General features: G+C 38.4%; 1 protein-coding gene across 1 annotated transcript in view; it reads right to left on the bottom strand.

Annotated features, from left to right (window-relative positions):
* Window positions 1-13,962, bottom strand: part of LOC110838352 (guanylate cyclase 32E) — a 107,240-nt gene that overhangs the window by 62,367 nt on the left and 30,911 nt on the right. The window contains exon 2 of the mRNA XM_022081466.2: window positions 10,205-10,326. The gene's annotated coding sequence lies outside the window, so the exon portion shown is untranslated. The remainder of the gene's footprint in view (window positions 1-10,204; window positions 10,327-13,962) is intronic.

Genomic DNA, 13,962 nt, shown 5'->3' with positions numbered 1-13,962 from the left:
CAGATATTCCTACAACGAAACTTTGTCCAACATACATTAAAAATACACGCTTACGTATTCAGGCCTGAAACTACGAACATAAGAGTTAGTTACACTTGGTCATTACCCTACTTCAGTTACAAAGTAAGACAGATGGCAAATGAGTTACGTAACGTAATCAGAACGTAATAGTTGTTGCCCGTTCGCATAGAATTTGACCTCTGTCCTTTATCCCCACACAAAGTAGCCATGGTAACGATGGTAACCAGGGAGTTTCGTACCCAGTCACTTGGAAACGCAGAAACGTCTGTGAGATGCGTACATTTCTCATCTCTACCACGTGTGTTACATGTCAGGTCCACCTGATCTTCCTTTGAGTTGACCATCGTAATTATATTTTCTGAAGCGTAAACATTATGAAGCCTCCCGAAGGTATCACCAACATGTCGAAGGCAATTTGCGGGGGTGAGGAGGCTTGCGTGCTCAAATGACCCTTAGGGCTATGTCGGCCGGAGCTTCGGCTCATGGTAGGATCGCCCAAGCCGGACAGGTCTAAGGCGATGCGCCAGACTATGAGTGATACCCTGGTACTCCAGGTTGGGGGTTGGGCGTAAGGCTAACAACCTTTCACCGTAAAAAAAGCATTGTTACGAAAAAATTAAGTAACCCTCGGACCAGGACGGACTCTTTGGTACTACCATGGCAATTGAAAAAGGAATCTGTACTCCTCACCCAGTATTGTCAGGTTGATTAAGTCGAGAAGAGTGAGATGGGCGGGACATGTAGCGCGCATGGATGGGACAAGAGGTGTGCACCGGGTATTGGTTGGGAAGCCTGAGGAGAAGAGACCTCTGGGGAGACCTAGACGTAGATGGGAGGATAATCTCAGGCGGGATCTATCGGAGATAGGAGTTGAAGGAGACTGGATTTTGTTGGCCCAGGACAGGGTCCGGTGGATGGCTTTGGTTAGTTCGGTGATGAACCTTCGGCTTCGGTAAGCCATCTGGTTGGTTGGGTCCACTATTTGGGAAGCCTGAGGGGAAGAGACCACTGGGGAGACCTAGACGTAGATGGGAGGATAATGTCAGCCGGGATCTATGGAAGATAGGAGTCGAAGGAGACTGGATTTTGTTGGCCCAGGACAGGGTCCGGTGGAGGGCTTTGGTTAGTTCGGTGATGAACCTTCGGGTTCCGTAAGCCACCTAGTTATTTAGTTAGTTAAACATTGTGAAGCTCGTAACTAATCGATGTTTTCGTCCTCTCGTCACTTAGGGTAAACTTTTCTTAACACCCAGTTAGCAAAAACACGTAATAAATATATTTAATGCAATAAACAAACAAAGACAGAGACAGGGGGACAAATGTACCTACATTTTGTAGTGTTTCTGACTGTCACTGCGGTGAAAGATAGCAAAGCATGAGGATTATCTCGGCTCGTCAGAGGAAGCCACTCATACTGACATGTCATTTCGCCGAAATTCTTCCATTTCACATCCCTTGATCCCTGTAAGGGATTAAGGCTCTAGGGATGACGGAGTGTCGTTTTGTCATTCAGTCAACATAAATCCTTCTACTCTTCCTTAAGCGGACTCTCTCAGATGACTGCATTAATTTTGGGGCGCACGTTTTGCTGCACAAACAGGAAATTTAAAAAAAAAAAATCTCAGTGTCTGACTCGTATCTGGGAAGTGTCAGGTTCGAATTTCGCTTCCTTAACAACAAACTACTTCAAGGATTCTGTATAACCAGTTACATCATTAACTATGTGTATCATCTGCTTTAATATTAACATAACCTGTATTTTGTTCCCCATAGAGTATAAATGAGTTTCCTACGATTCTCATAATGAACAGCAATTATTTACCTAAACAGCGTTAACCAACAGAACTTCGTGAGGCGTCGTGTTTTATTTGTTGTATGGACTAAATTTTTAAGCGTAATTTAGATTATCTTAGTGCTTCGAACATTCGTTGGACAATACGAATACAGGATCTCAGAATGACAGGTGTACAAATCTTCAAGAAGTTCATTAACCAACGCGTGGGGTGTGATTCTGGGTGTGTCAGTAAGCCTGATGCCTCGCACACCATCATTTTATCCACACTTGGGCGTGCTCCGGTCTGGTATTCAACACAGTGTCCCAGACTTTCAGTACGACGTATATGATCGAACCTGGGTATCAGCCTCTTATTCGAGATATGGACCAGATGCTGTCTTCAGTTATAAAATTCAGCTGCCGACCAGAATACCGTTTCATATTACAGCAAACTAACGACACTACTGCCACCACTTTTTCAAGAATAGTGTAGATTTTATATAAACATTTAAGTGTCTTCAATGCGCCCTAGTTCACAAAAATAATAAATTGTTTTAGACGATTTATCCACCCAGGATCAGTGTGATATAAGAAAACTGACTGCTAACAATTCCAAACCTTTGTAATGTCATACAGAAGACGGAATAATAATACTAACTGGCTACGTGATGATAATGCTACATGGAAACCCCATCAATAGAATTCTAAGTTGTGTTTTGGAAGCAGATCTATTGATAAAATGGAAGGAAATGCATCACCATGTAGCAAAAGTACAATCTGGGAAGATAGGAGTAGATGAATATTACAGTTTCAGACTCTACCACATGCAACCCGCTGTTGATGGTCTGCGGACTAAGTATGGCGGCTTTCTGGTGGAATGGGTTTCGAAACTGCGTCCTGTCTTCTTGGAAACAAGGTAAACAGTGGTTGTGTTTCGCCAGCGTTGCTTTCTAACAAGTTTATTTAGTTAACAGAGAAACTGGCTTTTCTAATTAACAATGTTGATACTGCTTAACATTTGCACAACACACACATATAATTTGGCTACGTGTTCCGACAAACGTGTGTAATCTTTAGACCACCACACGTCTTAATTAAGTTGGTAAGTGCACCACATTTCTACATAAAATTGTACACAATCTTGTGAAAATTACTCTAAACAGATCAATTTGTCACAGCATTCGTTTACTATTAAACCGTAATTTAAATTACATGTAATTAAAATTAATAATAAACATATATCATATTTGAAGTTTTCACTTAGGTGATGTTCTGGGCTTTGTCGACGTGAGAATTACTTGGTATATTCTAACATTGCAGGGAAATACATTGTTCCCATCTTCAGAGCTGAATTTACAATGGTCCAGTTCCCACTATAGCCACCTCAGCCCTGAAGAAGGAGACAGTATGTTTCTCCGAAACGTTGAAATGTACTGACGAGTGTACACGGCGCCCAAACTCAGAAGAATATCATCATTAATAATAAACATATTTCCAAAAAAAGTAGTTGTACCCCGTAACTGAAACTATACTAGATTTATGTCCTTGTTTTTATTCTATTGTTTATACTTATTTATTTATTTTATATTCGTAGCAGTATTTCCAGTCTGACGTCTCGCGCCGTAAGCTGTAGAATGTATTTCTACCCCATATATTCACTGGACTGTGGAAATATTTTCTTTCCTGAGTACAGAGATCGTAAAGGTGTGAAGAAATTGCCATTTCCGGAAAAGAAAAGCACGGAAGTTCGTGATAAAATCTGGTAGGTGAAAATCCTCTGAGTAGTGTTGAGGGCTTTCTCGCATCGCTGACCTGTCTGGAACAGTGAGTAATCTTATGGATAGATGAAAGCACTGTCTCTCCTTCACTAAAAACAGATGTGCAGGTTAGCATGAGACCGACATCTGAAGAAATCTGTAATTCTACCGTTCAGTAAGACAGCGATGTACTCCAGAGTGGAGTATATATACTTTCAAAGTTATCCTTGATGCGTCATTAGTCTTATACAATTTAGTATTTAACATATATTTTTCCGTTTTGTTGAGTTGTTTTTATTTGTTGAAATTAATAACGTATAAATATTTCCCTCAATTATTTGTTAGAACGGGGGTAAATATGAAGCATTATATTAGATCAGAAACTTACTTGAAATAATTTATATTGTGGCTACTGTAAATGACAAAACAGCAAGAAATTGGTTCTCGTCTAAACGAGTTTGAGACCTGAACAGATCCAATAAACTTGGAACCTAACCTAACAATTTTTGTAATTATTATTATAACGTGAACGTATTTCTGAAATTCCTTACATTTATATTTCTTCTTCTACAATATAATATTCGAGTTTCTCTTCCTGCACGTGAGTTCTAATTTAATGTCGAAGCTATGTTTCGCTTTGTATAACTAATTTTCCACCCCATGAAATTAAAACACACGGGAAAATTCCTGCCATTTTGAAAAATACCAGTGTCCGGTAATGAAATTCCTTTCATACCAACAACATAAATTAAATTGGTTTGCTGAATTGTTACAATGACATGTGAACAGAAGCCAACTGTTAAAAATAGATTTTTCTTTAATCACCAAACCACAGCACAATAAAAATTCTGTGTTTATTAAATAACTGTAAGACATTTAAAAAACAAAATAGTTGTTTTTTATTAAATATTAAAAACAGGTTTTCTTTCCACTCTCCTTGCGTGTAAGTTAAAAGCAGTGGTTAAACTTTGTACGCGTCGTATGTCATAGCAGTAGTCACGTTGAATAACTATGGTTTAAAGACGACGAAATCTCTTCCCCTGAAATTAAATTATAAAGCACACTGGATCAATTCTCCTTTCACGATATTCTCATCCATTTTATAAATTATAACAGACGCTTAGAAATTCAGTTAAGTAAAAATAAAGAGCACGGAACACTGTCGAAACTAACATTTTCCGCGGATAAACATGCTACTATCTTCTTCAAGGCCAAAGTATCTCCGAAACGTCGATAATACTTAAAATCGCAGCACAGTAATGGTTCGCATGTTAGAAGTTCGGTTCTATTTCAGTGTTCTTCTAATCTCATTTAACGACACTGTCTTAATCACGCAAGTCATGATTCGTTTCAAAATAATATATCAGTTTCTGATGAGATGCTGAGAGCCCCAAGAATACAGTACAACATGATAGCTGTTAAACCCGCTTTAGGATTGATGACATAATACAATTCTCGAACGCTACCGCCACAGTAACCTGCTCAGTCTTGCCGTTTCTTGTCAAAAGACTGCGATAAAGACACGTAGTAACGCGAATTTGCGCTTTGGCGCAAATTCGCGTATTTGCAGGTCGGAACTAAGTTTCTTGTGCGTTTTCATCTGTAGAGAGAAGAATGTTTTCTGCATGAAGATCAGAATCCGAATAGATCAGCATCTTGTGGCTGCTTGGTATTCGGTTCGCTTCCTCTCTATATGAGCTGAGATAACCTTCCCTTAAATCCCCGCCATCTGTTATCAGCTACCGCGCTCACTGACCGTAAATTGTGCTCGTGTGATTTCCGTTTGTACATCGCAGTCCGATACCTTCGTTTCTTCGTCACTACGTGGAAAATTATATATTAAATCTTGTCCGTCAAATCACAATAATTCTTATTAAATATTAAAATATTACAATAATTAACATTTAAAATATTTAAAATATTAAATGATGTTCTTTATCGAAATATTCGATTTACATTAGACCATCATTTTTTTTCATGTTTCATGAAAAATGCATTATCAGAGTCCCGAGTTTGATTAAAAAAATATTGAAATAACCCTAGACTACATTTTCAGGTATCAAACCAAGAAATAAAAGAGGAAAATTTATAAAATTTATAAAAGTTGGTAGCACTGGTCGGCTAGATTTGAAGTCTGAATCGTCCAGCACTAACAGGACGAAATTCTGAGGCTACCCTCGGCTGTAGAAACCAGAGCCCTGCTAGAATTTTACGCACAGATGAACGTCAGATTTCTACATCAATCCATTGGCTCCCCAGCTATGTTAATATTGGCGACGTTCAGTTCACGTTAACGAAACTAATTTCTGGAAATGGCTGTTAATTAATTTAAACTCACACAAGAAAACTTCAAAGACACATGCCCGGTTCCAGACAATTAGCACAATTAATGAATAACAGCTCTGGAGTTGGGTTGAAGGAATCAATCGATAGATGAGGGACGGAACTTTCTGAAACCCGAGAGTCGGTTAGTTGTAGGAGGTCTATATGACAAATTTTAGACCCTGCCTTAAATAGTATTTCTACAAACGCGGCGAGACTATAAAATCTCTAGATAAAACACTTGGGTCAGTGTAATTTCATGTAATCTATAAAAATAAGTTGGCAGCCCTACTCTTTTACGACGCTTTTATAGTGGGTTTTGACGGCGTGTAGTCTTGTAGATACATACTAACGTTTCGGAGAAACTTATTGTCTCCATCTTCAGTCATGAAATGTTAAGGTTATGTCTGATAACGGTGATATATTCCAAAGTTTTCACCAAGATATGTAACAAAACATTTTTTTAACCTCTCCCTATAATCTCTGTGTAACAGGACTCACAATGAAGCTGATGGCACAAGTTCGTGGTAAAACCTTTTCTGTAACTATGAAAGTCACTTAAACGAATTCTGCACTCAGTCACAATATGGCAATATCGTTGCAGAACAGTATTGACTCTGCAGAGAGCCACTATATATATATATATATATATATATATATATATATATATATATATATATATATAAATATAAATCGTTCATTACAGACACTAACAAACAAACAAAGAAACACGTACAAGAATTGTCTCGTCTGTCCTCCATTGTGTACAACTGCATGGTGAATGGATTGTCAATGGACTAATGTTGTCTCTTCACAACGATAATCATTGTAATCCATTTTGAAAGAGTTGTTATTTGTGAATACACAGGGTTTGGACGTGGAATGCAAATTACAAGCTGATAAATACGAGAGATTAATAAATACGTCAATTGTTTGACCCACACAGATGTTCGTAGATAACACCATGTAAGTGGCCATGGCCTAATTTAAGTTATTACCCCCGAATCTGCTTGTAGGAAATGAGGAACCCCCATTAACAAACTTCAAACAGAGTAGGCTGTATACTCGTTAAGAATCAAACGAACCATCTGAGTGGTTAGATTTGCCTCCTATTCGGAAGATTTACTGTGATGAAGTGGTTTTGTTGTACAGAGAAAAAGTCTTAAATAGTTCACAGCTAATTTCACATATACCTAGTTTTATCATAACGATATAATTACCATATCCAATGTTGTACGAGGTGCGATCGGAAAGTTTCAAGACTGCTCCTATAAAAACCCGTACACTTATCTCAGGTATTAAATTCATCCATCACCCTCGAAGTAGTTCCCCTGGGAGTGAAAACAACGATCCCAGCGCCGCTGCCAAGCCTGGAAGCATCCCTGGAAACCTTTCTTTATCAGCCTGGGTTTTTATAGGCGCAGTCTTGAAACTTTCCGATCGCACCTCGTATATCGACGAATTTGAGGAAGCGTTATAAATAAAATACATTCAGAAACATATAAACTAACTCAAGACCCTAAAAAGTCAGAGGACGATTAATTTATTCTGTATTTTACGACCTACAACCCTTCAAGGACGAATCAGTTCGGGCAAAATCCTAAGGTACGTCCCTAACTAAACCCTTATCCTAGCGTAGAAAACATTGGAACGATTTATGAAACATTTTATCACAATCAGACCTCTTAATTTTAAAATCAGCCTTTTTTTAAAGTTACTTTCATTACAGAAAGTGTTTCGTGCGCTCCCAGACAAAGAGGTACTCAGTAGGATTAAATTAAGCAGAAGGAATTCAAAATGAATTTCTCTCACTATACAGAATATCACTTAAGTCCTTCAACACGGGGAATATTAGTAAGTAATCCAATGAGATGAAAAATCAGCTGCTACGCTGACATAAGAACGTCCGTTTCCACTATTTATAAAAGTTGTCTCTGGAACTTAAAGCATTTCTCTCACAGTTTTCCAGAGCCGTAGTTAATAAATATTTACCACCATATTTTTATACCGTTGCTTGGCAACGGGACTTTTTCATTAAAAAAAACACCCAAGGACACAACGCAAAATTTACACGCAGAGTGCCACCAATTACATTCTGTCCGTAATAAAACATAAGTTTGAAATGAATACCATCTGGTCAGTCAGAGAAACAAAAATTGACCTGAAATGTGGGTTAGCGAGAGTCCCGTCCAATTACAGCCTCAATAAATCAAAGGGCGATATAATATCAGGCCTGATACATAGTTGATTGAGGTTCAATTCGGCCTTACGTAAATTAATTACTTATACACAAGACCCTCAATTATGATGTCTGTTGATTGATTTGTGTGTCTCGTTTACAGAGGTCGCTGGGTGATGCCATTATCGTCGTAACACAACGGGGCTTCGTGTAAAATTATGATTGAGGAGAAAATTGTAAAAAAAAATATTGGAACGGCACAGAGTTATCAATTGCAATATTTAACCTGGAAAACATGACCCGTCAAAGTTTACGGGAATGATCTATTTTCTTATGTTTTAACAGTGATACAATTTATTACAAAATTATCTCTGAAAATCGTAATTTAAGTTATGAAATTAATAAAAATTCCTCCTTTTTGAAGTAAATTAAATGTGAAAACATCTTTGCGGCGACTGGAGTCAGATTGCTGCAAAATTCAGACTTAGCTAGATCCCACCTTACACTCCAAAATTGCCATGTTTGCGTTTCTTGCTACCAGAGTCGACACAGTCAGATCTTAATTTTAATCGCACAAACTGCGCACTCATACAGTCAAGCGTGACGGACATTGGTTTTTATATTACGTATAGACAGAGGCTTCAAGGAGTTGCTGAAACCTAACCTACACAGACAGTGTAGCTGGGAGGCAGCGCCACACACGGGCAACTTGTAAATTAGTTTACGTTTCATTGTACCCTGCCTGACAAGTCCAGAAGCTAGGGTTACAGAAGTAGGATTGGGGCGAATTATCTGTCTGTCAGTCCGTTACAGCAGTGAACTATTAGCAAACGTGTGGGCTAAGATGTATTCGGATACATAAACACACTTTCCAAAAATCATTCTTTGTAATTTCTCAAACGTCATAATATTCATTGTTCATTTGTTTCAGATACAAATTCAATGTTAAAAATGTAGTCACACTACGAATGCAAAGCATAGGACATGAATTCCTCCTTCTTGTATTTACGTAAACAATAGCAACATCGAAAATTATTTATATTTCTCAGAAATCTGAACTTCGATTTAATCTTCTCGTAAAAGTAGGAAGAATATCTATATTAGGCAGATATAAAACAAATTCAAACTTGCAACAAATTTTGTGTAGAAAGCGTACACGAAAAATTACCTAAAATTCATTGAATTATTTCTGAGGAGAAACATGCAAATAGTCCAAAATCACATAATCACTCACCTCCGTACCTACAAGCACAACCTATGCAAATGAAACAACATAGTTAACACTTTCTCTGTCACACACGAGATATCACGTTTATAAGAAATGATTTTTCTGGAATAGAATTATGTGGTATTTTGTATGGTCAGCGAAAGAGACGTGTCCTGCCAACTCTCAACAGTTAAAAAATTACACATCCCACCTATTCAGCAACAAAGATTAATCCTATACGTTCCCATGGAAACGTACAGAAGTGATTTCTTTAAATAAAACAATAAACATCCTGGAGACAAGCATATTACTTATAAGAACTAAATCCATGGAGTACAGTCCCCCCCCCCCCGAGAATCTACCAGCCGCTCAGCTAGTGAAGAAGATACTCGATTTTTTTGTAATCTGAAGGTTCATCACCGTGTTCACAACAGCCCTCCACCGGTCCCCGTCCTGAGCCATATGAATCTAATGGACAGGCTAACAACAACTATTTCCGTAAGAATCAATGACAAATTTCGGTACGTATCATTCTCCCATCTGCGCCTAGATCTTCCGTGTGATCTCTTACCTCGAGGCATCCCAACCAATATTTTACAAGCATATCTCATTTTTCGTTCCCGCGCTACATTACTAGCCCATCTCACACCCCCTTGACTTGAACGTCATCACACCATGCGATGAACAGTACAAATTATAAAGCTCATAATTCAAATTTTCAAGCCTCCTGTCACTTCAACCCAGTTGGGCCCCAAACATTCCCCTCGGCACCCTGGTTCCGTACACCCTCAATTTGTGTTTTTGTCCCTGAAGCGAGAGACATTTATAATACGAGAGACGGGGCCTACACGAGCCCATTCGGATGTCTTATGAAGCCCGCGGGGAAGCACTTGTTCGCGAGTAATTACAACTCCGGAAGGCAGAGAAGGCATCGTGCCACCTACCTGCTGTCAGTCTCGTTGCCCATCTAAATGTAAATCAGTCCTCGAGAGCCGGTCGCGGGTCTGCGGGATTTTGATGAGCATGGACCAATATGGAACAGCTGAATTCCACGTCAGCAACAAATCTGGAAAAAGAAACTGACCATTAAATCGAAGAAAGAATTAAGAAATTATTATGAAAATCTATTAAATAATTTAACGAACAGCGCGGTTGGGTAGGAAAAATATCTGATTCATATTCGAGAGATCCTGGGTTTAATTATCTGTTTATACGCCGAGAATTTTCGATTTATTTAAGCAAGAAATACAGTAGACCATGAAGTGTAATTTTTCACGTTGAATGAATGAGCTGTCTCTTGTCTGTAGTTCCGAACCCATTCAAGCAGCAGACACGTGCCGAAATGAAACAATTATCTTTGAATGTGTTTTTAATATGAGTCTGAATGCAAATTAATCAAGTTTGTATAACGATTACAGAACATTTTATATGAAACAAATTACCGAAACATTTAATACGGCCCTGAAGCCTCACCTTTGACAGAAAAATTTGTTTCATATTTTCAAGCCCTTTATAAATACAAAAGGGAAATAAAATAAAATTTGCTAGTTGTGTAGCTAAGTGATGACTCAGTGTGACTGACGGTTTTACCCGTTCATTAATGCCTAACTGCCTTTCACCCCTTAAAATTAGGGTGATAACTATATTTATCAGTTGTTTTTAAGCTCCATAAATCTGCATTTTATATTCATGGGTATTGTACGATTTTTATAACATTTCCTTAAACACGTCAAACAGTTGATCTTTGTAATGGTGAAGAGTTGTGTTTTCTTTGCGGTACGGACTGAATTCATAAATATTATTTACGCAGACTTCGGTTTTAAAGGTTTAATACATTTTCTGTCAGATAAATGTAATCGCAAACCAGAGATGTGCTTAATATGAAGCAGGAGTGCTAACCACTCGCGCGTGACCAAACTACATGCCCCGTGTTGACCCAGAATTGTTCAGTGTCTGGCCAGAAGCGCTCGTGTCCGTCAATCTAGCGTTACTCCGCTCTGCTGGTGATATGTTTAATTTATTATTGTTTCCTTTTGTGACTCCACGCTAACAGATCCGCTGTTTCTGAGCCTGACAGTCGCTCTGTTACGATTTCAACTTCTTGTTAACATTGTTCCCCCCTCCATTTTCCATTAAAAAATCGTACAGTCTATGTGCAGATTTCGAGAGACTTCGATGTGTTTCAATTTCGTACTGCGTTGGGGAAATGTTTATTCTTTTTATCCGTCACGTGACTCACCTACTAAAAGACACGTCTCAGAAAATAAAATTTCAGGACCAAACCTTTACTCACATAAGTATATTTCGAGAAATTAATACTAATTTGATATAATTTATAAATTAGTATTTTAATCATGTTTTCTCCCGGATTTTCCGACCTCGTTCTAACTTTTGATGCACGTCAAAGAATTCTGAAGCCGTTAATATTTGATCAGTGTTTCCTGACACGTGGACTTGTTAGAAGTAGATCATTTTACTTAGGGAAGCCCGTCCTTTGTAACTTCGTAATCTGTGCGCCAGTTTGGGCGTTACGCGTAGAAACAGAACAATTCCCAAGCTGACCTGAAGGAAACAAGTTTCATTAAACAAGTTGCCCGAAGTTGTGTGTGTTTGTGAGCGTTTTACTTGCCGCCTACGGGATAGACAACCCTTTTCACCGCTCTCTTTGTCCCGACTAATTATTAAATCATTACTACAGAAAACAGGGAATAAAGCATTCTCGTATCACGGAATTAAAAATTACCCCTACTTTGTAAAAATCAAATTAAAATACACGTCAGACTATAAAGAAGCCAGTTACAGATTAAGTGGTAGAAACAAGCTGGACGGAGCCTGACATTAATAAAATCTGTACGGACATAACAACCCAGTCTCCCATCTGAATGATATTTAAGAGGCCCCAAGGTTCATTACCATGCTCACAAAAGCTCGCCAGATGAATCCAATGTACACACTTCAAGTCACTTATAAAATATTTGGCCAACATCCCGGGCGAACACAACATCAAGGAACTTCAGAAAACTGCCATTTTCGTATCTTCATACATTATTCGAAAGACGCTGTCGTAAAATATATAGTCATCCCTCACAATAAAACTATATAATACATGTAACACGTATTAAAAACAAAATGTATTTCGGAAATAGGTACTGCACTAAGTACCTTAGGGACAAGGTTTGTCTCGGGTACATAGAAGTAAATACCTTATAAAGTGGTGAATAGATGGGATAATAATAATAATAATAATAATAACAACAAAAAGTACCAAATTTCTGGTTTTTCCTAACATTCATGTTCACCCTTTAAGCCCTAATGAAATACTTACAATACACGATCACACGCCTGCTCTATGAGTTCAGAATATTATGTTATGTGAGGGGTATCTGACGTGTACGAAGGGTGATATTATAGGCACCCTGAACGCTGAAACGTGGCTAAGGGGCGGTAATGTCGCTTTGACGCCCATTTCATTTTACCCTTCCAGCAGCGGACGATGCATTATTCATACAAACATACCCCTTCAGTTCGCCGGAAAAAAAAAAGTTGCGAAGAGAAAACCACACGCTCTCCTTGCCATGGTTAATGACGTAGCAGCTCCCGTGACAAGTATCGAGAACAGATTTTTTTATAAGAATTCCACTGAACGGTGCAGTGAAACCTCTCTACAAAGAAACTTGGATAACACGAAAATCTGTCATAAAAAAAAAAAAAAAATGCCATGGGAATATGAAATGAAATATTACGCGGTAAGAGAACGGAATGAGTACTATTCCTTTTGAATATTTGTTTTCGTTTTATAAGTTACAACAACGTCAATTATCTTACTGTACTGAATTTTATCTCAGATGGAATTGTTAAAAATATGTACTGAATACTTTATTTTAACTACCGGAAAAAAAGAATCAAAGACAGTAAATTGAAAACGTGTACATGTACCGCTCATTAGCAGAACAGTGCACGTATGTAGCATAAATATCTGGTTTGTGATTAGGAATCTTAAATATCTGGAGACACGACGTTAAGCTAAATATCTCCCTGAAATAGAAACGAAAGTATTCTCCTTTTAATTCCTGTTATAATTTACGATAATATGATGTAGATATAATCTAGGTTTTTTTTATTTGTAGTGTTCTGTCTGACGACAGGTCCATATGAACAGGATCCTTCCATCCTTTTCTCTTCTCGGACTGGGACCTGTTCATATACGTTCTTGGCAGATGATCCAGAAGTGGTTTGCCATTGCCTTCTTCTGTGTGTGAATGGAGTAATTGTTGGGATGCCACGGAGGAAAACTCCGTGTTGCCTAGACCACGGCCTTGCCAAACACAAGTTATAAATTCGGGCACCGCCGGGAATCGAACCCGAGACGTAAAAATCACTCTAGTTTCTTTCGCGAATAAGAAGATAAACAAGTAACTGTTGTTGCCTCCATCATCAGGGCGATGATGATGGAGGCAGCTAGGACCTCTGAAACGTCGGTAAACATCTATCAGACTACACGGCGCAACAAGTCAGAAGACAGCCATCTTCATAAGCATGGAGCGTTACCTCTACATCAAGTATTGTATTAATATTATAGAGTCAGTCACTGCACCTGGCAGGGAGCGTCAGAATTGTTTCGCTTTCGACAGATTTCCTTGGTTCACTTTCAAACAGTCAGCTCCTTGACAGGAAACAAATAACTGAAGTAATATCCACATTT

Source organism: Zootermopsis nevadensis, unplaced genomic scaffold (assembly GCF_977971745.1).
Source record: "Zootermopsis nevadensis isolate Lab colony 2312 unplaced genomic scaffold, Znev_1.0 Znev_ptg000021l, whole genome shotgun sequence".
NCBI lineage: Eukaryota > Metazoa > Arthropoda > Insecta > Blattodea > Termopsidae > Zootermopsis > Zootermopsis nevadensis.
Note: the sequence above shows the minus strand (reverse complement) of the source record. Positions and strands in the feature narration are given on the sequence as shown.